Raw genomic sequence first — 26,654 nt, 5'->3', positions numbered from 1 at the left:
TGCGACTAATTTCTAAACCACTAGAGCACCATTGATTAGGTACAGAAGGAAGGTTAGGACTGTTACAAGAGGAGAGGGAATCAGTGTTTTTATCAAGTGGACGCACTGGGACCAAAGACATGTTTACCTGTAAACAGTCGCTGTGTGGTGGAGACTCAGGCAGCTTATCATGTCTATCAGGTGTTCTTGCATTAGCTATATGGCCAAGAGATGATCTTTTAACATTATTAATGCCATGCGAGTGACGCCTTTCCAAAATAGTGATCTCATTCAAAATTAGAGAGTTGGCTCTCAGCAAGAAACAATCCAAAGTGCCCGACATTGAAACACTAGATGAAAGAGCTTTACTTCTAGTCTCCCTAGTCGACATGTTCTATATGGGATGAATAGTGAATCCCTGGGTCAAAAGGCTTCGAGCAGGGGAGAGATAAAATACAATACACAACCAAGAGATGTGGCCCGGACCGGTCTTACACGGTCTGTAACGGGCTAGAATGGGCCCGCCCTTGGCCCGGGCTTCTCCCGCGCTGCGACCCGCGCTGCATGTCAATGCACACTTGGTAATCAATCAGGGTATAGGGGCGGAGTCACAATGGAAGAGGCAGCAGCAGCTGAGAGGTGGAGGGCTGCTGGTCCTCGCAATCCGTTGAGCAAACTCCCCCGTTAGCATCCAGTGAAGCTCCCGAGTGGCACCCACGAAGCGGGGGCCGCGAGGCATCTTGAAATATCCTAGATAGGGAGGCGGAGTCACAATGGAAGAGGCAGCAGCAGCTGAGAGGTGGAGGGCTGCTGGTCCTCGCAGTCCATTGAGCAAACTCCCCCGTTAGCAACCAGTGAAGCTCCCGAGTGGCTCCCGCGAAGCGGGGGCCGCGAGGCGTCTTGAAATATCCTAGGTAGGGAGGCGGAGTCACAATGGAAGAGGCAGCAGCAGCTGAGAGGTGGAGGGCTGCTGGTCCTCGCAGTCCGTTGAGCAAAATCCCCCATTAGCAACCAGTGAAGCTCCCGAGTGGCAACTCATACATGTGCTCAAAATCTCCGGCAGGTGTCTGATCATGTTAACAACCAGGCACTCATCAACTGGATCATAATTGTGTATAAGGGTCATGCTCAAGGGCAAATACACATCAATTCTTCAGCTAATGACAGGACAATCACATTGTATGAGTACTCAAGTGCACACATTCAAATGTACCAATGTGACTATTATGCTAGACCTACACAAGATGACTACACATCTCTACTGGTTTGTACACATCAAAATAGATTCCACAGATATGACGGACCCTGTCCACCCCTCAACTCATCATGTTAATCGAATTTTAGGCTGTTGTGTGGTACAACATCAAAATATGACATGAGTACAAAATTAGAGACCCCACAATAGAATGATTAGGACAAGAGTAGACCATCACAGACAAGCATCATTCAACCCTCAAGCCTCTAAGTCAATAAGCACAAAAGTTGTTGCAACCTCTGGCAACCTCTGCAAAAGCAAATCAAGTAGATGCCAATGTGAATGTTTCATACAGATCATGGAACAGATGAACATATACACATATATTGCACTGCATCATTAGCAAGGGTAGCGACAAAGATCAGAACATAAATCACATTTTTATTACATAAACTCTGTTTTGGCATAAAAAATGCAAAACATGAAGGCCAACAGTCAGTACAAATTTCAAGTCTGAACATGCGTGCATGAAAACTGGCGCAACAAACATGTAACACAGTCCACTGCCATGGGAATCACCCCAGGACAGGGGCCCGAAAGGACAGTCCATGCACCGCTCAGGGAGGAAAGTGGTGTGAAGGGGGACTTGGCTTCAAAATTGTGTGGAAGATGAACTGGGAGGGGGCTGACTGTCTGGGCTATTTGGAGGACTGGACCTGAGAGGGTGAGAACTGGCTGAGGTAGAGGAATCGGTGGATGTGGGATCTTGAGGGCTGGTTGGACTGGGTGGAGTCATGGCACGAGGAGGCAGAGACATGCTCTGTGGAGGCTCCGTGGCTGATGGTGAATGAGGAGGGCTGGGTCTCAATTGTTTGGGAATCTGATATCCCCCAAATGTCTTGCCACAAGTGAGAAATGAGGTGGCCCTAACAGCCTCCCTCTTCCCCCAAAGTGTAGCAGGTGGTGGTGGAGTATCTTACCGTGGGAATTTGCTGGATTTGGTGGTATGCTGTGGTGGGGGTTGCCTTTTCCCCTGCCTCCCCTGTTGTGGAGGTACAATCCCCACTTTGCTCTCTTATCCACGCTTCACAGGGGTGTGGGTGGGGGTGGAGGTTTGGGGCGAAACAGCCTTCTGAATGGGTTTGGGGCCATTATGGGTTGCACCAGGTCCACAGCAGACAGGGCAAGTGTTTTTGTGGCTTTGGGATCAGGTGTGGGGATGGTAGTGCTCTTGCAGGGCGAGGAATCTGAGGTATGCAATGTGGATGCATGATTTTTGTCCTTGTGTCTCTGAGTGTCCTGTGATTGTATTCTTGTGGTGCGGTCATGTGTGCTCTTTGTGTGCTTTGGTGATGGTGTATGGTGTCTGGTTTGTTTGGAGTGCTGTTGTTGTGTTCTGCATGGTGATGACTGGGTGCCTGAGTGCTCTGGTATGTGTATGCCCTGGTTAGGTAGGGGCACAGGGAGGGTGGTTGTGGAAGGGACAGGAGCTGGACTGGGTGTTTGGGACTGCTGAAAGGCTGCCATCACTGTGAAGGACAAAGATTAGACAGTATTGTGTAAGCCACCCACATCTGAATAAATTCCCTCCTCGACCGCAACAACCTGGGACAACTTGCTGCCATGATCCTGGAGGGCATTCAGGAGCGCAGTCTGACCCACACATAGCTGCTGCAAAATGTCTATGGCCTCCACACTGAGGGCAACAGGGGAGGCAGGGGCATGGGGCAGCAGTGCCTGGAGGGAAGGAGACTCTACCCTTTTTAGGGTTACAGGCACGGGTAGCACTTTGGGGAGCATCAGAGAGGGTGGACACAGGACAGGGTGTGCTGGATGAAGTTGCGGATCTTGAATTTCCTGTGCCCGCAAACACGAGGAGTCACCGCTGGAGTTGGTAGATGTGAGATTGGTGCTTCTAGACTGGAATCCTCCAGGGCACTCCTGCCCCCCCTCCGAGGCACTGTTCCCCTCAGTGTTGCTGTACTCCCGTGGACCAGTTGTGCCAGTTGCTTCCCCAAAGGTGTCGGATCCCTGTCCTTCCCTACCATCGGTAGATGCTGCAAGAGACAGAGAAAAAGGATTAGTAAAGCGGCATACTCACAAAATTGATGTGCAATACAAAAAGAAATACTTGGACTGAAACTCCCACATTTAACTACTCTATGTACTGTCTGCACAATCAAAATGTTTGCAATCCTCAGCTGATGCATGGAAACATACTTAGTCAATAGTCATGTTCCATGTTGCATTGACACAGACAAATTGCTGTGCATATATCTAAATTTCAACGTCACATACAATCATCTGTAGGATCACCTACATGCCTGCCGGTAAGAGAGCTACACATACAAATATGTTGTGTTTCTCACACTCGAAGTATGAGTTCACTGAACCTCACAGGCACAACGTGAAACTTATCAATTGTCAAGTGATGCTACCTCCTTAAATCCACTATTCTGTGCACTGAAGTACAACTACAGTTGTACATTGGTGTCAACTTTGTAGATGTATCAATTAGATGGAAGTGCACAGCACACATCTCCAAATGCACACTAACATGATGCTCACTGCTGCTTACTGCCAGTCAATGTCTCTGAGACTCACACTGCTGCATATGTCACATGGACACATATCTTTCGGTGATGAAGTGCTAATAAGCCCCATGTATCAATGTAGTCACCTAGACAATGCACAATAGCATTATAAGGAAAATGTAATGCAAGGCCTTTATGTGTTGTGACATGTCACATACCAACATCTTGCCAATTGCCTGACAGGCCTTCCCATTGATCCGAGGCATAAGAATGACTTCTGTAAATGAAGTTGTGAGTGGCCTTCATTTGGAAAGCTAATGTGTGACAATAACTAGGGTCTGGCATATGACATCCCTACTTTGGGCTGACTGGTGGCATCCATTACATATCACTGTACCAATAATTCACTCACTAATTAAAAGCAGTAGCTACAACTTCACCATGCACTGATGCATATGGACACCCCTCAACGATGCACACACACTGTAGACTGACACTCTGAGTAACATTTGCTTCTGTCAATATAAAATTACAGTCCAACACCTCAGTCACATCACAATTTGCCATTTCCACTGATCACTTCCAACCATGTTCAACCCTAGTGCCAAACTAATCTCACCACAATAGCCAGGTTTGGCTATATTGCAATAATATTCTAGAGTCTAACCATCCCAGTCATGTTGCCATGTGTACAATTGTCAAATAAATATCAGCCAATGCATCACCATCTACCCCATCACCACCTGTGTGCACTTGCTGTCACTGTGGCAGGAAATTATGATGTTTTGCAGTGATGGTGTCATCTGTATCATTCTGAAAAACACGACCCATTGTACAGGTGTAACCTCTACCAACTCACTGCACCCTGAGTCCACATTTGTGCATGTCTCTAGCCACCTACACATCATCACATTAGTACACTATTGTGGTATTCACACAGCACACACAAGCCTGACAAGTGTACTGGGCTACACACTTCACACAACATATTTTCCTGTGTAGGAAGGTCTCAGTTCACACAACATTCACAAAATGGTAGATGAAAACATGTCAAGATGACTTGCTATAACACCATTAATAATTTTGCCACCTTAGAATGTAAATGTTGCACACATGCTGAACCTCTGCACTCGCCACTGAGGCAACTAAGAATCCATGGCATCACACAAGAGACATCTCAGAGGTCCTGCCTTGCTCTGGTCTGGGATTTATGCAGTCACTCATAGCCAAAGCCACACATTGCACAATACTCACCCCCAACTTGCTGTTGTTGTGCCCTCAAGCGCCCCTCCAGCTCTGGCTGTGTCACTACCAGGATGTGGGCCAAAAGTGGGGTCATGGTCCAGCTCCAGAATCATTTCGGCGGCAGACGTCATCCAACCTCTTCTGGCAATGTGTATGGCAATGATTTGAGACCCATAGGGACCGCACCTTCCGGGCAATGGCCCTCCATATGGCCTTACGCTGATGGGCCTTGAGCTGTAGGCACTGGAGACAAGAAGAGGAATATTTGTAACACTGTGTTGTGTACCACTGTGTGCCAGTCCAGGAGCATGCAAACACATAGCACACAGATACATCAACAGACAGCAGAGGCTATAGACCATGTCACATAGTACACTTGGAGCAAGCCATGTCATTGCAATGTAAACATCTATGATGATGGACACACTACCTTCCCATCTCATACACATACAGAGTGACAGCACCGAAATCAAGGTGAAACTGTGCCACATCTGTGATGCACTATATGAGTGAGCATGATATATGATACACTGTACATGCTGTGCAGTGGTCAGACTCACTGTGTGTTACACTACACACCTCTTTATGTCCTTGACCATTGCATAGCAACACATGTCATGGAGGTCACAATTAGGTACCTGATCTTACATTCTCATACTCTTGTCACAAGGTGTTGGCCTGTCTTGTGTACTCCTCAGAACTATAATAGCAGCTTCAAAAATAGGATGGTGGACAACACACATGGTTTTCTAAGTCATTTTAGTGATATAGCCTTGAAACATTGTGCATTTACTTGCCAGGCCTGAGGGCTTTTCACTGATAAAAAGTGTGGTCCATCTCAAGAATCACATGCATGTACAATGAGAATGGTGACGCAGTGCATAGACATGTGAGACTCTACACAGATTGGAATCAAAAGAAGGATGACATGTCCACTGTACATTTACCAATAGCGATAGATACAGACCTTGTACTCCTGTGCAGAATGGCCACATATCCATAGGATCAATATCAAAACAGTACACACATTAATCAGTACCCTCTGGTCATTCTACGTTTTACATCTCACTAATGATCATATGCACACTTAATGAACTATGGCACAGGGAATGTGTGTTCAGAGTGAGAGTTCCTCAAATCAGCATTGTAACTGTACAACTGCTTAACCACAGTATGTCCATATCATCATTGCAAGCAGTCAGGGATTTGGGGGAATACGGTTATACACCACATTGAGGTGAAGTCATTAGGCTAGGCAGTGTCTCACACATTTACATGACCCATTCTCAGAACAACATTTGTGATGTTTGGCTTCAATAGAGCTGCACCAGTGTCTATGTTGCCATCCTCCCCACATATTCAAGTGCAAAAAGGTCTAGGGCATGTATGGCACATTCTGTTTGCAAAATCTGAATGCATTAACATTGACTTGCACTCACAGGCACATACTAGTGTACAGTAACATAATGTGAGCATTCTGAGCACTCTAAAACCTTTACTCATGTACCTACCAGTACCTATGGAGCACCATAAGGCTGCCCATACTGGCCAAGGACCTTGTCTACAAGGACCTCCAGCTCCTCAGTGGTGAAGGGATGGGCCCTGATATTCTCTGTACGAGCAATGACCGGGTCCAGATTAGAGGTACAGCAGCATTTGGTGTTGATGAATGGCAGCCACAGGTTCTGAATGCAAGTGAAGGTGTGGCTCTCTCATAGACATTGATAGGTACTCTGCTGATGCAATTGGTCCGCCTGGATTGCATTTTTCAATTGTGGCCAATGCCTGCCACCACAGTGACGGAGCAAGCCTACTGTGATGCTCAAAACTGAAAGGCACTACCACAATGGTGGTTCCCTTTGGCTGCAATGAGATTCGCATAGGCGGTGTCACACCGTGGGGCCAGGTGGTCTGTACCGCAATGCTGCATCTTTCAACTGTGGCCAATGCCTGTCACCGCAAGGGCAGTGAACAACTACTGCTATGTTCCAAACTGAAAGGCACTACGGCAATGGTGGTTCCCGTTGGCTGCAATGACATTCGCATATGCGGTGTCACACCACAGGGGCCAGGTGGTCTCTACCACAATCCTGCATCTTTAAATTTTGGCCAATGCCTGTCACAGCAGTGGCGGAGCATGCCTACCGCACCTGTAAACATATTGTGCATTAGCATTCTCGCTTTGCGAAATGCATCACTGATCACAATACATTTACCAAAAATAATTTCAGCTTGTTGTAAAATGAATTGAGAGTGTGGCATTTAACTTAAGTATGCCCAGACATGTGATGTGAGTACATGTGATCAAATTCTTTAGTATGTCCTCACTCACATGTCAAATTTCCTCCATGTGGGCATGTATACAGATTTCTTGTTGAATTGCTTATTATTTTTGTAAACATGCCAATGTGTGAAATGCAAACTCATCCCACAGTCATGATGGACTGACCACGTAATGTGCATATATCTCATAGACAGGGCTGTATTTATATTGATAGTTGTCCAGATTACACTCACTGGGCTCATTTTGTAATGATGTTGTGCTTAGTGTGACTAAAGTTTGAGGTTGTTCAGTGGCAGCAGCTACATCCAACTCAGTATTGATGCTGGTATCCACATGTGCTGTGTCACCTACACACAGGGCTGGAGACACATGATGTAGCAGTGTAACATTTACCATACACATAGTCTGATTTAGATTTTACAGTAGTTAGTATGTACATCCTGGCTACATGAATGACTACAGGAGATCAAGGTGTCTATGCATGTCACTTCTGCATTAAGCTGTTTTTACAGTCCTGTAAATGTTGTGGTTGTGTTCATCATTATGTACGGTGTTGAGGAACTTCGATATTCGATCACGATCGAATCGATCCGCCATTTTGTGGCTCGCCGCCATTTTGCGTTGCCATCACTCAGGCAGCACGGCGAACAAAGTCTATTCTGCTTTTTCTGTAGCCTGGTGTCAAAATACGCTTTCTGCCTCTATTTACAAAGCTAGTGTTGGAACTAGCAGAGTACACTAATCCCTGTCTGGCTTTCCTAATCCCTGTCTCAACTATCTGTTGATTCACACTATTCTTTCCTGACCTTATCTTATCGTCTGGCCTTCACCGTCTCCTGCTAGCATTCTCTTGTTTCACAACTGTCCTCCAACACACACAAACGTATCTCGCCACCTGCAAGTTAGTTATGAGTCTGTTAATAAATTAGATTGAGGGTGGGGTGACAAACATAGTTGGAGGAGAGGTCTCTTCGAGTCATCCGACACTTTTGTTTTCAAACCTTTCCTATTGGTTTTATCCTGTTTTCCAACTTTTCTTTTTGGCTCTTTCTTGTATGCTCTGGGAGTGCATTTTATTAATGAATACGAACTCTATACCGTATAAAACCCTGTGCGCCACAGAGTGAAGTGGCAGTCTCCTGAGAACCTACTTTGTGTACTTCTAGGATAACTGTACTAGCTGCAGCTAAATAAATCTGATCTTCTAACGCCGACAGAGTGTCCTGTGTCTCTGTGTAGCTAAGCAGGTGAACTCCGGAGACTTGGGCGTACCCTGCGCCGCCAGGCCCAAAAGGTTCTGGTTCTTCAACTGGCGCCCAACGTCGGGCGGCTTCAGTGGTACCGGTTCTGCCTGAAGGTCGTGAGGAACCCCGCAAGAAAATTCCGGAGGATTCGCGAGCCACATTAAGCGACCCCTGTATGTCAGAAGTGGTCTGAAGGTCTTTTGCAGCGCGGTTACTCCTTCCTGACGGCTACTGACGACCGCTGCCCTGACTGCCGCCCTGCTTTGGCCCTTCCTTTGATGATGTATGGTAAGGCGAGACGATAGACGGGCCTCTGTTGGTGGGAGAAGACGTCCTTAGTTAAGTATCTTTGTGGGTCGCGCCCACAATTTTGGTTCTTTGGTTTTTCTTTGGGTGCTTAGATTTGTCTATTGCAATAGACAAATCCGAGGGTAAGTGCATTTGTGCAGCGTAAACTGAGTTTTACCCCCTTAAAGTTTGTGAACAGACAGGAAAAATCGTGAGATGCCTGGTCTGACTAAGTTTGGAAGAATTTGTTGTCTTGGTTGTAATAGGGATTCCCGACTTGAGGACTCTTGTCCGATTCCTTCGGTTGGAACTCCCACATATGAGCTCTATTCAAAACATGGTATCGGCCCCATTGCCTTTAACGAGACATGGACCCGATACACAAAGAAAGATGGTGTTCTAAAATGGCCAGAAAATGGTAGCTTTGATCCTGATGTGTTAGACAATTTGGAAGCAGTTTTATTCAAAAGAAAAGCCCGGCCGGCAATGTTTGACTCTTTCCGCCTTTGGCGTAAGGAAGCCAAACAGAAAGAAATTAAACAAACAAAACGAGATAGGAAAGCACACGGTATGACAATTATACAGGCTGCCCAACAGTTTAAAGACGATGAAATTGATAATGCGACTGAAATTTCAGAAAGACAGCATCGTATGGCAATAGATAAATGCTATCCGATGTTGCCTGTTTCTCCTTCTGATAATAAGAAAGATATAGAAGAAGATCCCCTAATGTCCCACTTATTAAGGTTGCCTCCGCCCTATGCGCAAAGTACTAATGTACCTCAGCCTTTACAGCCTGTTCAGCCACCAGTGGTACCTCCGCCTGTTCCGGTTCTTCCGCATTTGCCTCCTCCAGTATTACCGCCCTTGCCGGTTTTACCGTTAGTCTCAACTTCTTTGCCCTCATCTCCTAATCTTAGATCTCTTTTGCCTTCTGCTCCTCCTGCGATTACCAGTTCTTCTCCTGTCAGTTCTCCTAATACTTTGTCTCCAATTCTCATGTCTAATTCTCCGTCTGTGCGTAAGCGTCTCACAGACACTGTTACTGGTATTCTATCTCCTTTCTTTGAAGCTTTAAATGTGTCTCCGGCTTTTGCTCGAAGACAGTTTCGTATTCAATTCCCAGATTTTGAGGAACGAGAAAGGTTAGACTCTCTTGCACGAAAATGGATAAAGAAGGGTCCACAATACAGTGTGCTTGATATTATGCCTACCTTTTCGCAATGGAATGCGCCTACGCAAAGATATGTTTTTAATGTAATGTGCAACACTCTCATTAAAGAATGGGAAGATGTGAGTTCGAGTCCGATCCCACAAGATCTGTTAAATGTTCAGACTGATTTTGAAAAAGGACTTATTGTGGGTTCCAAAGTTGAGAAAGCCGTAAGGACGCTTATTTCTTATAGATCCTTATTGTTTTCTCGGACTTTCCTTGATTCTGATCCGTCGGTTAAACTGACGTTGAAAAATTATCCTATGAGAGAGGTTCCTCCAGTATGGAAGGAAGAGGTTCCAGCAGCAGGCAATGTACCACTTATTCCTGCTCATTTTCAGCGTATATGGGTACATGTCCCTTGGAAGAGATCTGAAGTTTTGGCCCTTAAGCAGACTCTACCAGATCCTCGTAAAAACCCTGCAGGTTATTATAAAGAATTATCACAGACAGTTGATGCTTGCATCATGAACCTAGCTGATATTGATATGTTAATGGGAAATGTAGTCCCACAGACAATATGGGCTCAGATTCGTAGAGAGGATCACGCGCAGGAACTAGGTGCTACTTGGGATGTTATAACTACTACAGATAGAGCCCAAGTGGGTGGCGCAAAGCCTGACGCTTTGATCTCGGAACTCCCTGGTAGAATCATTACGTTAATGAAAACTATGATGCCTGCATTGAGAGTTAATTGGGATAAACTAGCAGCATGCAAACAAAAGAAAGATGAAAGTGTCTCTGATTTCTTTACTGGTTTCGAAGAGACATTTATCGACCACAGTGGCCAAGACATGGCTACAGAGGGTGGACAGCGACTATTTGTGGACAAATTTGTATTCAATTTGCTTCCCGAGCTGTCACACAAATTAAAAGATTCAGAAAGTTCATTGGCTGTTTCTTCTTCTGCCCAGATATTGGCTACTGTGCAATATTATGAGAATAGGGACAAAGAAGAAAAAGAAAAGCAAGAGAAAAAGACAAAAGAATTGAAAACGACGGTTCTCTTGCAACAAGCCTATCCGCCACGTTATGTTCAGCCTCAATTTCAACAGCCTCCGCAGCTTCAGAGGTTGTATCAAAAACCTGAGCCATACATTCCGCGACCTTTGTTAGGTCCTAATCAATGTGCCTATTGTAGAGAGGAAGGTCATTTTAAGAATAGTTGTCCGGTTTTATTGCAGCGCAATGGAGCATTATCTGCTTCACGAGGTCGTGCTGGCCTCCAGTCAGCAAACAGAGGTAGAGGTTGGGGTGTGTTGACTCAAGAACAGCGTGCCCTTCCTTCTCCCAATTCCATAAATTACTTTGATCAGCAAAATGTGAGGTCTACTCAGTATTACAATGAAGACCATGTGTTGAAGGTGAGAATGAGAGTCTTCATGCTAACTAGGACAGCCATGGACAAAGTAAGGGATTTGTGTCGATTCCAGTAGATCAGAATGGACCTTATGTTAACATTGATGTAGTCACACAGTCCAATAAACTCCTGCCATCAACTTGGCAATGTGGGATTTAATGATCAACAAAGTCAATGTTCAGTTCAACACTGTTTACATCATGGCTAGCTCAGCAACTTGTCTTTGGTTGGTGCTTTGCCACATGATCCTCCTGTGGTTTTTCTTGGACATCCCCTCTTGCATTTGCCTGGAGAGGCTCTGCTGCAGGCTCAGAGGTGTCCGAGGAGTCATTGTCTTGCAGCTCACCCCTCTCTGTAGCCGCAGCTGAGGTGGTGGGAGTATCAGCAGGCTGGCCACTGAAGGGGGGTGAGTGAGCCGTCATTTAAGCAGCATTAATGTCCCTTAGAACACCCACAAGCTGGCCCATGAGATCCACAAGTTGTCCCATTTGTGTGTCTATGGACCTCTGCAGCAGGCGGAGCTCATGCAGTTCTTCTACAACCTGGTCCATATGTCCCTGGTTCTGTTGGTATGCACCAAGGACCCTTGTGATGGTAGCCAGGGCTTCTGTCTCAGAGTCCTCATGTGATTGTCCCCCAGTTGCCCTCTAACCTGCCCTGGCACTTACACATTGCATTGCGTGCTTTGCATGATTGGGCCCTGAATTTATTTAGCATGTGACTTTGTGATTCAATGTGTAATTTATGTGACATTTACATGTGCTTAGACGTGTGCGCATTGGATGTGACATTTGGATCTGTATAGAGATGGCTAAAAAGTGAGGGATGCATGGTCATATGGGTCCATGCATTTTGATAAAGATAACAGGGTGCATGCATTAAGTACCTACCTGTTAGGTGGAACAGTAGAGGGAGATGGCTGCCACATGGTTCCGGGCAGGGGGAGTGTTCATCTTGTTTTGAGGTGATGCAAGATATAATGAGATGGCTACCTACCTGTAATGTGAAGCAGAGCAATGAAATGGCTGCCACATGGCTCTGGGAGGAAGGAGTGTTCCATCCTGTTCAGGGGTGATGTAAGAGAGCATGAGATGGCTACCCACCTGTAATGTGAAACAGAGCAATGAAATGGGTGCCACATGGTTCTGGGTGGGGGGAGTGTTCCATCTGCTCAGATGTGAGACAAGAGTGCCAGATGGGAGTTATAGTGCTGGCTGCCTGTCCCCAACCCCCCTCCCTGGTGAGAAGGCTACCTCCCTGTGAGGTGGGGCGGAGGAAGTTAATGGGTTAAATATGGCTCTGGGTTCGGTGAGTGTTCCATCCTGCTCAGTTATGAGACAAGAGTGCCTGATGGGAGTTGTCGTGCTAGCTACCTATCCACAAACCACCCTCTCTGTTGAGATGGCTACCTACCTGTAAGGTGAAGCAGGGCAATGAAAGGGCTGCCACATGGTTCTGGGTGGGGGAAGTATTCCATCCTGCTCAGCTGTGAGACAAGAGTGCCTGATGGGAGTTGTAGTACTGCTTACCTGTATACATACCCCCATGGAAATATTGCTACCTACCCTTGAGGTGAATCAGAAGAAAGAAATATTAGATATGTGAGACATATGTTGGAAACAGTGCGTTGTACATATGTGCATTTAGGTGCAGAAAGTGTAGCTTTATAGCTGTGCAAGACAGTACATGGCAGTGTGATAGGTTACATATGTTGGTACTTACCAGCCTCCACTCCCCCATCTATTCCTGTGAGACACTCTAGATGCAGAATGGCAAGCACCTACTTCTCTCATTCAGTAAATTTTAGTGGTGGAATGGGAGGGCCACCGCCAGTCCTCTGAGCCGCCTCATGGTTCCTGTTGGCATGTTTTTTCAACTTGGTCTTGTGGTCATGCCACCTCTTTTTGATGTCACGCAGTGTGCGCAGGGTGGTCCCTACTGCTTTCACTTTGTTGACTATCCCTTAGCACATTTGATTTTTTCTGACAAGTGGGCTCTGGTTGGCCATGCTTCCAAACAAATGTGGTTCTACTCTAATTATCCTGTCTACCATCACTGACAACTATTTATCTGTGAATTTGGGCATTTTTTCTGTGACATGGTGTGTGATGTGCAAATAAGTGACAAGTGGAGGTAGGAAGGTGATGGTGGAGATGTGTGGGGTGTGTGTTGGTAGTGTTGGTGTGAGTGGTTGTGATAGGGTGATGTGTGATGATTTGCCTCTCCTATCAGCTGTGGTGTATGGCCCTTCACTGCTGGAGTTGTTCAAAGAATGATGGTCAGGGAAGGGGTTGGTTTTATACTCAGTTATGTGGGTGTGTCAACATGAGGTATGCCTGTCAGGTGTGTTTTCCATGTTGACCTGGGATTTCATTGGTTTTCAATACCTTGGGGGTGTATCATTGGGGTGTGTCAGATGTGTTTGAGGGTAGTGGAGAGAATAGGCACACTTGGAGGCCTTGTTGTGTGGTTGTATTCTCCCGCAGTTCAGCTTTTTGCGTGACCGCAGCAGTCGTTACGCAATGATCCTTCTGCCTGCTCCACCATCTCATCATAATTTCACTCGCAGTCGGGCCTTTTAGGGCTTTTTGCAGCATTTCTGTCCGCTGCATCAGATTTACAGTTTTCCCGGACGTGTCGGACAGTTTATTGTGAAATCCGACCACCGTGTTTGTAATGTCACCGCCGGTTTTGCCGCAGAACGTGCAGGCATTTTTTTTCTGGAAACACGGCGGTAAGAGGGATCTTCCGTCCACCATCGTAATAACCCCTTAACTGCTTTCTAGAGTACCATTGCAACAGAGCATGGATTTACACCGACAAGCAAAAGAGATGGGCATAGCTTTAGACCATCCATGTCCATAGATAGTGTTAAGGCTTATACAAACAGTTTAACCCCTTGCATGCCCGCCCCTTTCCCCGCCCAGTGCCGCGCTTTTTATTAGCGGGCGGAGTTCATGACGAGCTGGACTCGTCATGGGCACAGCGCCACCGCAGCCCATGACGAGTCCAGCTCGTCATGGGCACTGAAGGGGTTAACCTACTTAAAAAGGCCTTTAAAGAAAGTATTCAATATGACAATAGAAGGGAGACGCACTAAAAGCTTTCATAGTAAGAGTGGGTAGGAAGATGTTTTGAGAAATATTTGGAAGAATATTTTTGCTATATGTGAAGTGTGGGGCTGCTAGTGTCCTAGTTGCCCTTTTCTAGACCCTATTACTGATTGCCATTGCTACTTCAAATTTCCCTTGCCTTATATATTTAATAAACATAAGACTTTGAATAAAGGTGATTTACTAAAGCTGATAGAAATTGTAGTTATGATTTATGTGATGATTTTCTCTTGTTCTTCTCAAATATCTTCTCAAATACAATGGCCAAGGCGTATTCACCTGTTGGACTGAAGCTCAGAGGGGATCAGCCCTATGTGTGATAGTAAACCAAGTTTTATTTAAACTGATTCCCACTCTAACACATCTTCAAATACCCATTTTGCCTATTAACATCATAATCTCTTAACCAAAAGCAGGTCACCACAGCACTCAGTTACATAAAAAAAGAAATAATTTGCAAAAAATTATATATGCACAGTGTCTATTACATAATTCATATTCCTTATTTGTTTCTTCCTTATCGCTTATTCTAAAGTTACCACGGAGAAAACCTTTACCCAGACATCTTTGGGCTGCACCAGGTGAGTTCCCTGCTACACCCTGATATTTCAAGTTCATGATGGGCCCACAGCCATCAACCTGCTCCTGAGCTCACCATTGTTACTTTCAATACACACACATTCTCCTCCAACATCTCTTCTAGTCAGCAACTTGCCCAGTGCTTCCACTTCTAAACAGTTCCAAATTTACTTTGAAAAACACCCCCCATTGTTCATCATGGCTCTCCCATCCCCTTTTGCTTGCCTTTTGCTTATTATCTCACACAACTCTGGAATGATCACAAATCCCTTCTACTAAACAGCCCTTTCTTCCTTATTCTCCATGCAGTTCTCCATAATATCCATCAAATACCTAATTGTCATCTCTTCTATGTCCTATTCTATATTGACTGCATCATTTTTTTCTGTTTTACTACTTACTCCTTGTTGCCAACTGTTGTCTAGGTTTTTCAAGTTGTGCTTAGAACCATGCTCAACAAACAAATCCACTCCCAGGAACCCAGGCCTATAATTTTGGCTACCATGCATTTGCTGTGATTTCCTTTCTGTGCATCAAAGAGATCTAATGTTGACCTATGAATGCTGTGAGGCAATGTAAGAAAGTCACCGTCCTCCTCTAAATTAATCTCTTTTACAGCCTGAAGTGCAGGTTTGCTAGCCTGGAAACTCACGTGCCCCATTCATAGGGTGCAGACTGGAGAAAATACTCAGTCCTTGTATGGCCTTTATACTCTGTCATGGAAAGAGTATCGAACACACACTTCTCAATCTTGGTCCCTAGTTCCCCTGCTGTAGTCCCTACACCTTTAATCTCCCCCCTGCTTGACTCCACCGTGAGAAAAACACAAAGATCACTGCTGCCACCCCTAGAGCATACATGCGTTGCGCTATGCCCTTCCATTCACTGATTTTGCTATAAGACCCAAAGCACATGTAGTTCCTGGTCAACTTAATGCCACACCAAAAGTGCTGATGCTATCACACTTGCATTGTCAATTTGTCACTCATAATTTCACACTATGTTCACAACCACTAACCACACATATAATAACCTAAACTATCACACCTTCCCACAACAGCAAGGTCTATCACTATCACAATCTTCTAATAAATGCCCAGATGTAAAAGTAAACGGCAAAGAGGAAGCATTCCCTTGAGCACCAATCCTTGACCTCTAAAGCTCACCCTGACTCTTTCCTTCCCAAACTTCCAGCACCACACATTACAGCCAGCTCATGATAGACCCAGCAGCTCCCAAAAACTATAGCGGCAAGACTTTTAAGGCCTTGTCTACCCCAAAGGCACACTTTCCTGCTTAAATGGTCACTGTGGGGCTCATTTGAAAGCCCTTTGTGCCACCGGATCATCATTTTTTGTGACGTTCCAGTGGGACACAGAACTTAGCCATATCCACAAGGCCATGTAAAGCCATCATGCATGGCGCTGCATTGCCTCACACTATGATGGGGAGTCTGAAATGGGCATTACAGCTTGTGTTCCCATGTAACAACCATGGCATTTGACATATTCCCAGATTTACAAGTTGTAACCCTGGTAATGCGTCAAAAGGCTACATGTCCCCAAGAGAGGTGTAGGGGAGGCACAATGAGGAGAATATTTCTTCTTGATTTTACCTCTATGTGTGCCGCATTCTGCAGCACACATAGAAAGAGGAAATTGCCTCCATTGATTGTTTTTGGCCAGGAAGGTGCCCCTTGCCACACAAAAACAATCATCTCTACAAAGCAGACACCCTTGCACCATGGTGCAATGGTGCCTGCATTGGCACATGGCAGCCAATTGAGTGTCAGCACAGTGAAAGAGGACAGGAATGCTCCCTATCTGATAGATAGGGTGCATTCCTGCCCTTTTCTTTTGCCATAGGGTAGCACAGCAGGAAGGCTTGTGACATTGCCCTACGGCAAAATATTGCAACAAGGCCCTTGTTTCTCCTCTTTTACTTTGCATTTTCTCTGAATGTATAACTTGTTTTGAATAGCATGGAAATTATTTATTACGAGTCTCCATGGGCTTTATCTTTGTATCACAGTTCCCTTTTGTTCTGGGTTACTAACTTAGATTTTCCTTAGCAATGTTGCGGTTCTCAGTTTTAACCCAATATGCATTTATCACTCAACATTGATGAAAAAAGAAATCAATATACAAACAGCACTATAAAAATATTGCCTAAATCAGTATGTAATGAATGATATATAACTGAATAAAACCACTTTTTATAAAAAATAAATATTGATAATTTCCAAAAATAAAAATAACATAGAAAATTATAATATACATGCATTGATTTTAAATGCTGCGTTGAAAGGGACAAACATTACAAATTGAAGATATCATACAAAAAAGTAAATGCAATTAAAATAAAAGTGAAACCAAAAACATTGTAAAAGCAAATGAACATTCACAATTCACCACATACGAATATCAAAAAATGGAAATTCTGAAAAATAAAATGTATCACTCCCTCTCCAGACCAAAATATAGCAGGACAATATTGCCCGTTCAACAGATAACATTTACTATTCAGACACCAACCTAAGGCATAATAAGGCAAGCACTGGACTTTAAGTGATTTAAGTGGTCTGGTTTTCTATTCCTACTCCAACTGAGCAACAAAAGGGAAAGAGATGGTCTTTGGGGGTCTGATATACTATTCCAACACCAGCCTAACCAAAAGTTAGGAATGTGTTGCACTTTGCAGAGATAACATTTACTGTTCTCACTCCAATCTATGCAACACTGGTGAATGTATTAGACTTTGAAGGGGTGAGATTTGCTATTTTCACTCCACCTTGAGTAATACTAGAGAAACAGTCTGACTTTGGAGGGATCAGGCTTACTATTCCTACTCAAACTTCCAACAGTAGGAAAGGAGTTGAGAAAACATCTAACAATGAATTTAAGATATATTAAAAAATCACAACATTAGAAATAATATAATAAGAACATGAAATGATTAAATAGTTAATTACATTTTTGTGTAAAAAAACAAACTTCTGTTAAATCCCAAAAACACTAAATACATTTACAATAAAAACATATCTGATGCTACTCGCCCAAAATCCCCCCCCAAAAAAAAACGTGAAACGACACTAAACAAACTAAATATGTTACAATTAAAATCCTTTGCAAAAATTACAAATATTTCAGAAATGTAAAGCCCTGAAAATCACTAATGTCATCAATGTTAGACTTTTTATAATACATTACATATTTATACAATTAAAATTTTAAAATAATTATCAATTAAAGATAATAATGAATTTAAATATGTAACTAATAGTAGGAAGAACCAATTAAAAAAAATCATACTAATTGAATTCAAACACATTAAATAAACTCTTAACATTTTTTTAATTCAATTGTCCAATTACATTTTACACATTCAAAAAATATGTTTTCAATAATTAAATTCCATATTGAAATATCTTCCTACTGAGTCATCTACAAATGCAATATTTTGGGGAAAAAGCCTAATAGAAAATCACAAACAACAAAAATTAACATATTTTTGACTTAAAACATAAATTACAAAATAATAATAAATTAATATTGTACACAGCTGTATTTACAAGAAGATATAGTGGGGCAGATTTACAAGAAAGTGCCGCATCGCGGCACCCCAAGCCCTTTGGCTCTCCCCTGCGCTGGCGCACAAACAGCTGCCATGTGCCAGCGCAGGCACCCTTGCTCCATGGTGCAAGGATGCCTGTGTCATGGGGAGATTGTTTTTGTGCAGGAAGGCTGACTTTCCTGCACGAAAACAATCACTACAGACAGGCATTTTCCTCTTTCAATGGGTGCCGTAGAATGCTGGATGCATTGAAAGTGGAAAAATGAATACATTTCTCCTATTCGCGCTTCCCTACACCTCCCCTGGGGAGGTGTAGCATTCAGAAGCATTTCCAGATTTACAATTTCTTGTAAATCTGGAAGCGTGTCAGGTTCCATGGGTGTTGCGTGGGAACACCCACAGCAACCCCCATGGAACGCCCATTTCACGCAAAGTGCTGCGTGTAAAGGGGCCATATTTACAAGGAAAGGAAAAGCCACGCAGGGTGGCTTTTCTTGTTCTTGTAAATTTAGGGCAGGGAAATGCGCTGCCGGTGCGTCACAAACAGTGATGTACTGGCAGGGCATGGGGCTTGTAAATCTGCCCCTACACACTTTTATGACTGAAACCCCATTTTTTAACAATATATGTGCCTCAATATATTTTTGATAAGATATTAACTTTGAGCTTCCCTCAACATATGTGTCCACCAGTTCCGTTAGGATTTTAGGCTTACCGTCGTCGCACATTCGTGCTGCCATTTGGCTGAACTTCTAAGAAATGTTACAGGAGCCATTGATGGAGTGAATCATGGAAAAGACTGTACTCAAAAAATGAATACTAGTTTTATTCCGTTTTCTTAAAAAGACGAAATGATTGATTGATGACAGGCCATAGTTTTTTTTCTATTGTACTCCAAAATCACTTTTTAAAAAGCTACTCAAATGTATAGGCTGAATTGAATTAAATGGAAGAGCTGCTGAATAAATAGCACTGTTTTTATTTTCCAATCAAGATCAGAGTTTAGGAAGGAAACTCATTGAAAACTTCAGTCATATTGTTCAACCTACTCCGCTTTCATGTATTCATTGTATTTCTGGTGTCAAGCTCACAAAGCCCAAGTTTCCCTTTAATAGAATCCTAAGATGTGGATAAAATACAAAACACCAGGCCCATTGTGAGCTTTACATTTTCACAGGCTCAGGAAGCAAGCTTTGAAATTCGTCCTTTCTCTTCGAGTCTGATAATTCATTGCATCCTTTAAAAGTGTTAAATACCACCCTAAACAGTTTTATAAAACAAGTTTTTTGGAATGTCCATTATGTTTATGCCTCGAGATACAGCTGTATATGGTTAATATATTCAATCATTTTCGTTTTACTGTTGTTGCATTTAGACATACATTTTTTCTCTCAGAGTTAGTGAAATTTCCAGGACTTTCAGGTAATATTGGACATTTCAGGAGCAGGAGTACAGATGCAGTATTCCTCAACAGTGATAATAACACCGTAAGTGATATTATTTGACATTAGCAAAAGCAAACATGACTTATTTTGGAACAACTAACTGAGAAGACTTGCATAATGCAAACAACTGCGGGCATATCATCAAGGCGACAATCAAAAATTATCGCCGCTTTAGCGGCCGTTTTCGGCCAAAAAGCGGTGATAATTTTATCACCTAATCAGCAAGGTCACGCTATCGCGTGAATCCTTGCATTATCACCCTTTCCTCCAACGCCCATCTTTGCATCTCTAATGAGATGCAAAGTGGGAGTTCTTGCCCTGACATAACTGGAGAAATGTCGCTTATTGACATAACTGGAGCTGAGCGACATTTCTCCAATTATCAATGGGCACGCTAACCTGCAGAGCGACAAGCAAAGTAGCGCTAACCTCTGTTATCGCTACTTTCCTTACGCCTGCTTCAAGACTGACTTAGCCATGATATCCTATGTAAGGTGGATATCATGGCTAAGTATGCCTTTCCCTATCAGCAAGCTTTCGCCAAACTTTGTGAGATTATCGCTGGATTTCCAGCGATAATCTCACATTTGGCAGTTAGCGTTTGGAATTTTATCGCTTTTGAGATAAGCGTTGCTAATAGCACGCTATCTCAGCGATAAAATTCCACGTTACCAGGCGATAATTATCATAGCGCTAAGGGCGCTTAGCGATAATTATCGCCGGTCCTAGATGATATGCCCCTATATGTTTTATATGCAGTCAGAGTAGTGACTTCTATCTAGATACATGATCCTATCAAATTTCACACCCCATCCTACCAACGCCCTTTTGCACACCGTGTGTAAAATGAAAAGGGCATGCCAGCTTTGAAAAGGACCATGACGTCTTACTGACGATGTGATGATATTCATTTTAGGTTCATTGAGTATCAGTATATATTCTGTTCCCATCGGTTTTTTTGTTGCAAATTTATTTAGCACGAACTCGCCCCGAAGGTATTGAAGTTTTTGCATGAGCACCAGTTAAGTTACACTAGGACCCTCTCATTTTTTGGTAGGCGCGAGGAGATAAAGTGATTTGTCCAGAACCACAGGATGCTGAGCCGACGGCCAGGCTCGAACCTGGTCCCCAGCGACAAAGTCGTCGCAGTTAGCCGTCAGGTTACAACCGCTCTCCTGAATCTCTAATATCCAGAAGATGTCAGGGCAGGAGTCAGTTGTTTCGATTCTGGCTGTGTACTCTAAAATAGAGGTTAATTGTCAGCACATCATCGTACATTCACAAAGAGACCTTTGATGATCTTAAATAACTTAAATAAAAGGACAATCTGATGCTACACTATACGTGTCAGAGAGAAAACAAAGGAAAAGAGAGGTAGGAAGGGAATTTACATATATATATGTATACCAGCGCCTAAGCAGTTCTCGGAGAAAACCTCAAAAAAAATTAATGAATTTAAAAAAACGTCAGAAATGTACTCTACACATTGGATGAAATATTCACTTTTAAATTTCAGTTTTGTGACTTACCTTCATGGAATTTAGGGCCTGTGGTTTCAGCTGGCGAGCGGGTAAAGAACCACACAACATGAACGGCTGTAAATTCACATATTATTATTAGACGTAAGCCGGTGCCCACCGGGCCATGTGCTGAAGGTGACCACGCCAGCTGTTAACTGCTGAAAGCCAACTGCAAGTTGAGATTTGGAAGTAAAAAAAAAGCACAATGGAGTGATAACACAGAACAATAGTGCTCTAAGGACACAGCACAAGGTTACATTAAAGAAAAAAACAATAAAAGTAAAATGTACAGAGCCAACAGGACCAAATTATTAGAGTCCCGCAAATATTGACAGTGGATTATCAGTTACCAGCCCCAATGGGATTACAAGTCTGAAGAGAACACCATGGGTCAGATGTTTTTCACCATAAAGCAGCCAAGGCTTTTGAGTGAAACACTTGGGTAACAAGATTCAAGGGGGACTGCTGATACTGACTTGTTTTTTTAAAACCTTCACATGCACCCTTTTTCCACAAACAGCTTCACATCTAGCTGTTGTTCTGGTTAGCACTGGCTCCCCCTGAAAGTCTATCCCTGCTGAAATGGTGGCATCCAGGATGATAAAGAAGTCAACAATGCTGAGGAAACTGGGAGATGTGCTCCCATTAGCGGAATGGCAGTTAAATGACTTCTGACAGTGTCCCATATATTGGCACTGCATTGGATTTCAAGGAGCTCTCTGACTCTCCCTGCTTCCATTTCTGAATTTCATAAAGGTTTATGCTAGTAGTATTGTGTGGTAATGAGTTTTTAGAGCACATTTAAGAAAATTATACGATTGGTATGATCTAGTCCAGTACAAGCTATTCAGACTTTTGCTTGTTTTACTCAATGAGTCCCTGTAGAGACAAATCAAGCCTGCAATTTGTTTGATTTATGCAAACGTTGATGTCAGCTACCTTCATGCATGGTTCTGACTCAGAGACACACTGTTAGATCTGTCATCTTGGTGTGGCCTACCATCAAACGTTTCGCCTTCACACTACAGTTTTCTAAATATTGTTTTTGTTGGTATTAGGACTCTGCACACTTTATCACTGCTAACCAGTTCTAGCGTGCTTGTGCTCTCTCCTTAAAACATGGTATAATTTGCTTCCACCAGATTTGTATATTTAATTGACTTATTACTCCCTGGTATGTGGTACTAGATCTACCCAGGTCCTGTAAATTAAATGCTACTAGTGAGAGGGCAACAGCACTCATTATGCCACTTAAGTAGCACTTTTAATCATGTCTTGGGTCTGCCATTGCAGCCTATAGTGATCTTTAAACTGGAAATTCAACCCGGGGTAAAATAAACTTTTGCAGACCTAAACCTTCCTTTTTAAAAACTTATAAGCACCTCTAAGATAGGCCTTGAACAGCTCAAAGGGCAGGGTGCACTGTATTTAAATGGTAGGGCATGTTTTTAAGTTTTACATGTCCTGCAGGTGTAAAACTCCTGAATTTGTTTTTTTCAACTGTAAGGCCTGCCTTTCCCATAGGGTTAACATTGGTTTACCTTATTACATTTAATAAGTGCTATCTTTTGATACGGAACAGATAGGGATGTCAAGTTTGTACTCAAATAAATTGTAATTTATGGAACAATTCTCTTTATTATTCTGATGAAGCTATAACAACATGCATGCCTACATCCACCAGCCGGCATGAGATAAATGCATATACGTGAGACACAGCTATGCGCCTACAACCCAAGGGCCGGCAGAGACATTGGAGACAGTAATATCCCACTGTTACTATTGTATGCCAGTGGAGAGTAGCCTGCCTTAGTCATGCGATGAGTCTGTAACAACAAACTTTATTGCATAAAGCATAAAGAAAGAAGCCCAAGAGGAGAGAAAGGAAAGGTGGAAGAAAACCAAAGAAAAGTCCCAAACTACTAACTTACCCCACCCTACTACATCTCCTCTTCTCCCCCTGCTCTCCTCCAGCTCCAAAGTAAATACCAGCTCCCTCCTGACATGTCCAATATAGTCGTTATTTAGCTTATCGTCATTTGGGTGGGGGGATGAGTCGCAGTACTCGCAAGAGCCTGGGACAGGTCACCTCCCTGAGTTCCTTAGTTAAAATAGTAACAAATGGGGACCACAATTCCACATTCGCATCAACTTTATTATCCACCACCATAGACATATGCTCCATCGCTAATGTAAACCATAACCTTCACAGCCATGCCGAGTAGTCTGGAACCACTGCAGATCCCCAGTGTGATAAAAGTCCCATTCTTGCAGCATTGAAAGGTAACGCTATCTGTCTCCCTCTAAGCGCACATACGGGGAAGGTCAGGGAGTTAGGGAGACTCAGCAGCACCTAGGAAGGAAAGCACAGGATATCAGTGCTAAAGGCTTAATTTAGGTCATTCAGAATTGAGTCCCATTATCGCACTTGCTTAGGACACTGCCAAAGGAGATGAACCAATGAACCAGTCTGTTTGCATCCCCTCCAGTAAGCAGCAGAACGATCCTTATTCCAGCAATTCACTCTGGCTGGTGTTAGGTACCAGTAGGAAGTGACCTTGAAAGCTGCTTCCGTGCCGGAAATATCATGTGCTGCGTGAAAAGTCCTGTAATGTATGTCCTGCCATTCCTTATCTGTAAATGTTCTACCTATTTCTTCCTCCCACCTCAGCTGACCCTTGGAGTTTGTGGCTATGGTGGTATTTGAGAGACAAGCATATACCTCTGATATAATGTGCTTGTTGTTTGTTTTAGTGACTAGCCCTTTTTCAAATTTAGTCATTTGCCGGGATGCCCCTGTTCCTATGTCCGTGGACGTTACCCAATGCAGGGCCTGATTATATATGTAGAGGTCTGTTGCCGGGATTGCGTAGTCTTGCTGAAGCTGAAAAAAGGGAATAACCCCATTCTGGTTGATCTGCGAACCTACTCTTTTGCAGCCTTGCTTATGCCAATGCTGAAATGCTTCAGGTTTACAACCGGGGGGAAGTCAAGGTTATCTAGCAGCGGAGTCAGTTGGGACTGAAACGTTGTAAGCCCATGTCAGATCGCTGATGCATCCCACACTTTGAGGGTAGTTGTAGTTACCGGGGAGGAGGAGAGCCCCCTTGCCCTGTGTTTTCTAGGAAGCCAAATTCCCCCCCCATATATTTACCCCTGCTATCGCCTGGTCCATGAACGTCCAGGACTTTACAGATAAGGGGCGGTTCCATTCTAATCTAAAGCGTAGATGTGACGCCTGAAAGTATCTCTGGACCACGGGAACTCCCATTACCCCTCTCACTTTAGGTTTAGTAAGTTGATGAAAGCTAAGTCTTGGTTGTTTCCCGCCCCATATGAAGCGATTAATAGCACATTGCTGGCTGCGAATAGTCCCGGCAGGAGGGGTCTAGGGGATAGTCTGGAACACATACAAAATACGTGGCATGATCATCATCTTGATAGCTGCAATATGCCCTGCCCAGGAGAGGCCTGCCTGATTCCAAGTGTCTAGAGTCTTGTTGGTTTGTTCTAGAAGTGGATCGTAGTTAACTTTTTATCGGGAGTTCTTGCCAATAAGGTACCTAAATATGGTATGCTGTCACCGGCCAAGGTGAATGGAAATTGAGTGGACAAAGCTGCCACCGTGCCAGATGCAATTGAGAGATTTAACATTTGAGTTTTAGCTAGGTTTCTCCTAAATTCATAAACAACGCAAAAGCAATGGAATTCGTCTACCAAGGCAGTTAGCGAAGATGAGGGATTTTTCAATGCTCAGATCACGTCATCAGCATTCAATTTTTTAGAGAAACCACTGTGTGGGCTTAAATGGCTGCACCAGTATATTAGTTCCCATGAGTGTTTAAATCATAATGCTCCACTTTTCGTAACCCCACTGCATAGAAGTCACACTATGTGAGAAGAAAACTTCTCTTAGAATAAAGAAATAATGAAAAGGAGCATATAATCAAATATAGTACATTTATAGATTATAAACAATTTCAAATTCATACTATTTAAAACAAAATTAATGTGCGAGGAGTCTTGAAATTTCTTTTCTTCATAATAATCCTTATTTTCATTTCCAATCAGAAGCATGAAGCCCATCCAATGTGTTTCGTCCAATAGATGGACTTCATCAGGGCTGTAAAACAGTTAGAAAAAACATTATAGAAACTTTCCGGAAATTATATATATATATTTACACAAGGTCTTTCGAAAAAGACCTATATTAAACAAAATACAATAAGAAAGGCCAGATAGACATAAACATGATAAAAAGGACATGAGGCATTTCTACCTCTAATGATGACAATTTCTCTCAATACTGGAATTATTATCCTGTAGTAAGATGCTCCCTGCCTATATCCATTCTTAACATTTGTTTCCAATAGGTTATGGTATTGTGGTTTTCATATGAAAAAGCAGCCTACATATAATCCAAAGAATCATCGGACAAGTTAACAACATATAATCCTCATTGTTATTACAAATGCTCTCAGTTCAGACATGATCTGTATATAGGAGTATCAAAGGATAAAAAAGCGGACATCCAGATAAAAAATTATATGAAGAAAAGAAATTTCAAGACTCCCCGCACTTTAATTCGGTTTAAAATCGCATGATTTTGAAATTGTTTATAATCTATAAATGTACTATATTTGATTATATGCTCCTTTTCATTATTTCTTTATCAGCATACAAGCTAATGGTGTGTGTGTCTGCACCCAAGCGGATCTCAGCTATCAGCCGGTTATCTCTACTTCTTTGCGCCGTCGGCTCCACATAGAGGGCAACAACAGTGGTGACAATGGGCATCTCTGCCTCGTTCTTCTCTGTATCAGGAAGCATCCAGAAGAGTAACCATTAACTTTGACAAAAGCCCTTGGGGAATTATAGATGCATTGCATCCGGGCAAGAAACTGTTCCCCGAATCTGAAGCGGTGAAGCGTTTCAAACAGAAACGGCCAATGGACCCTATCAAAAGCCTTTTCAGCTTCGACAGAAATTAGTAGGGCCTCCTCCCAAGAATGCAGAATCAGATTAGTTAGGTCTATAAGTCGTTTGGTGTTGTCTCCACTCTGTCTCGAGGGGATGAACCCC

The sequence above is a fragment of the Triturus cristatus genome, chromosome 5_2, assembly GCF_964204655.1.
Source record: "Triturus cristatus chromosome 5_2, aTriCri1.1, whole genome shotgun sequence".
Classification (NCBI taxonomy): Eukaryota; Metazoa; Chordata; class Amphibia; order Caudata; family Salamandridae; genus Triturus; species Triturus cristatus.
This window is presented reverse-complemented; position numbering follows the sequence as displayed.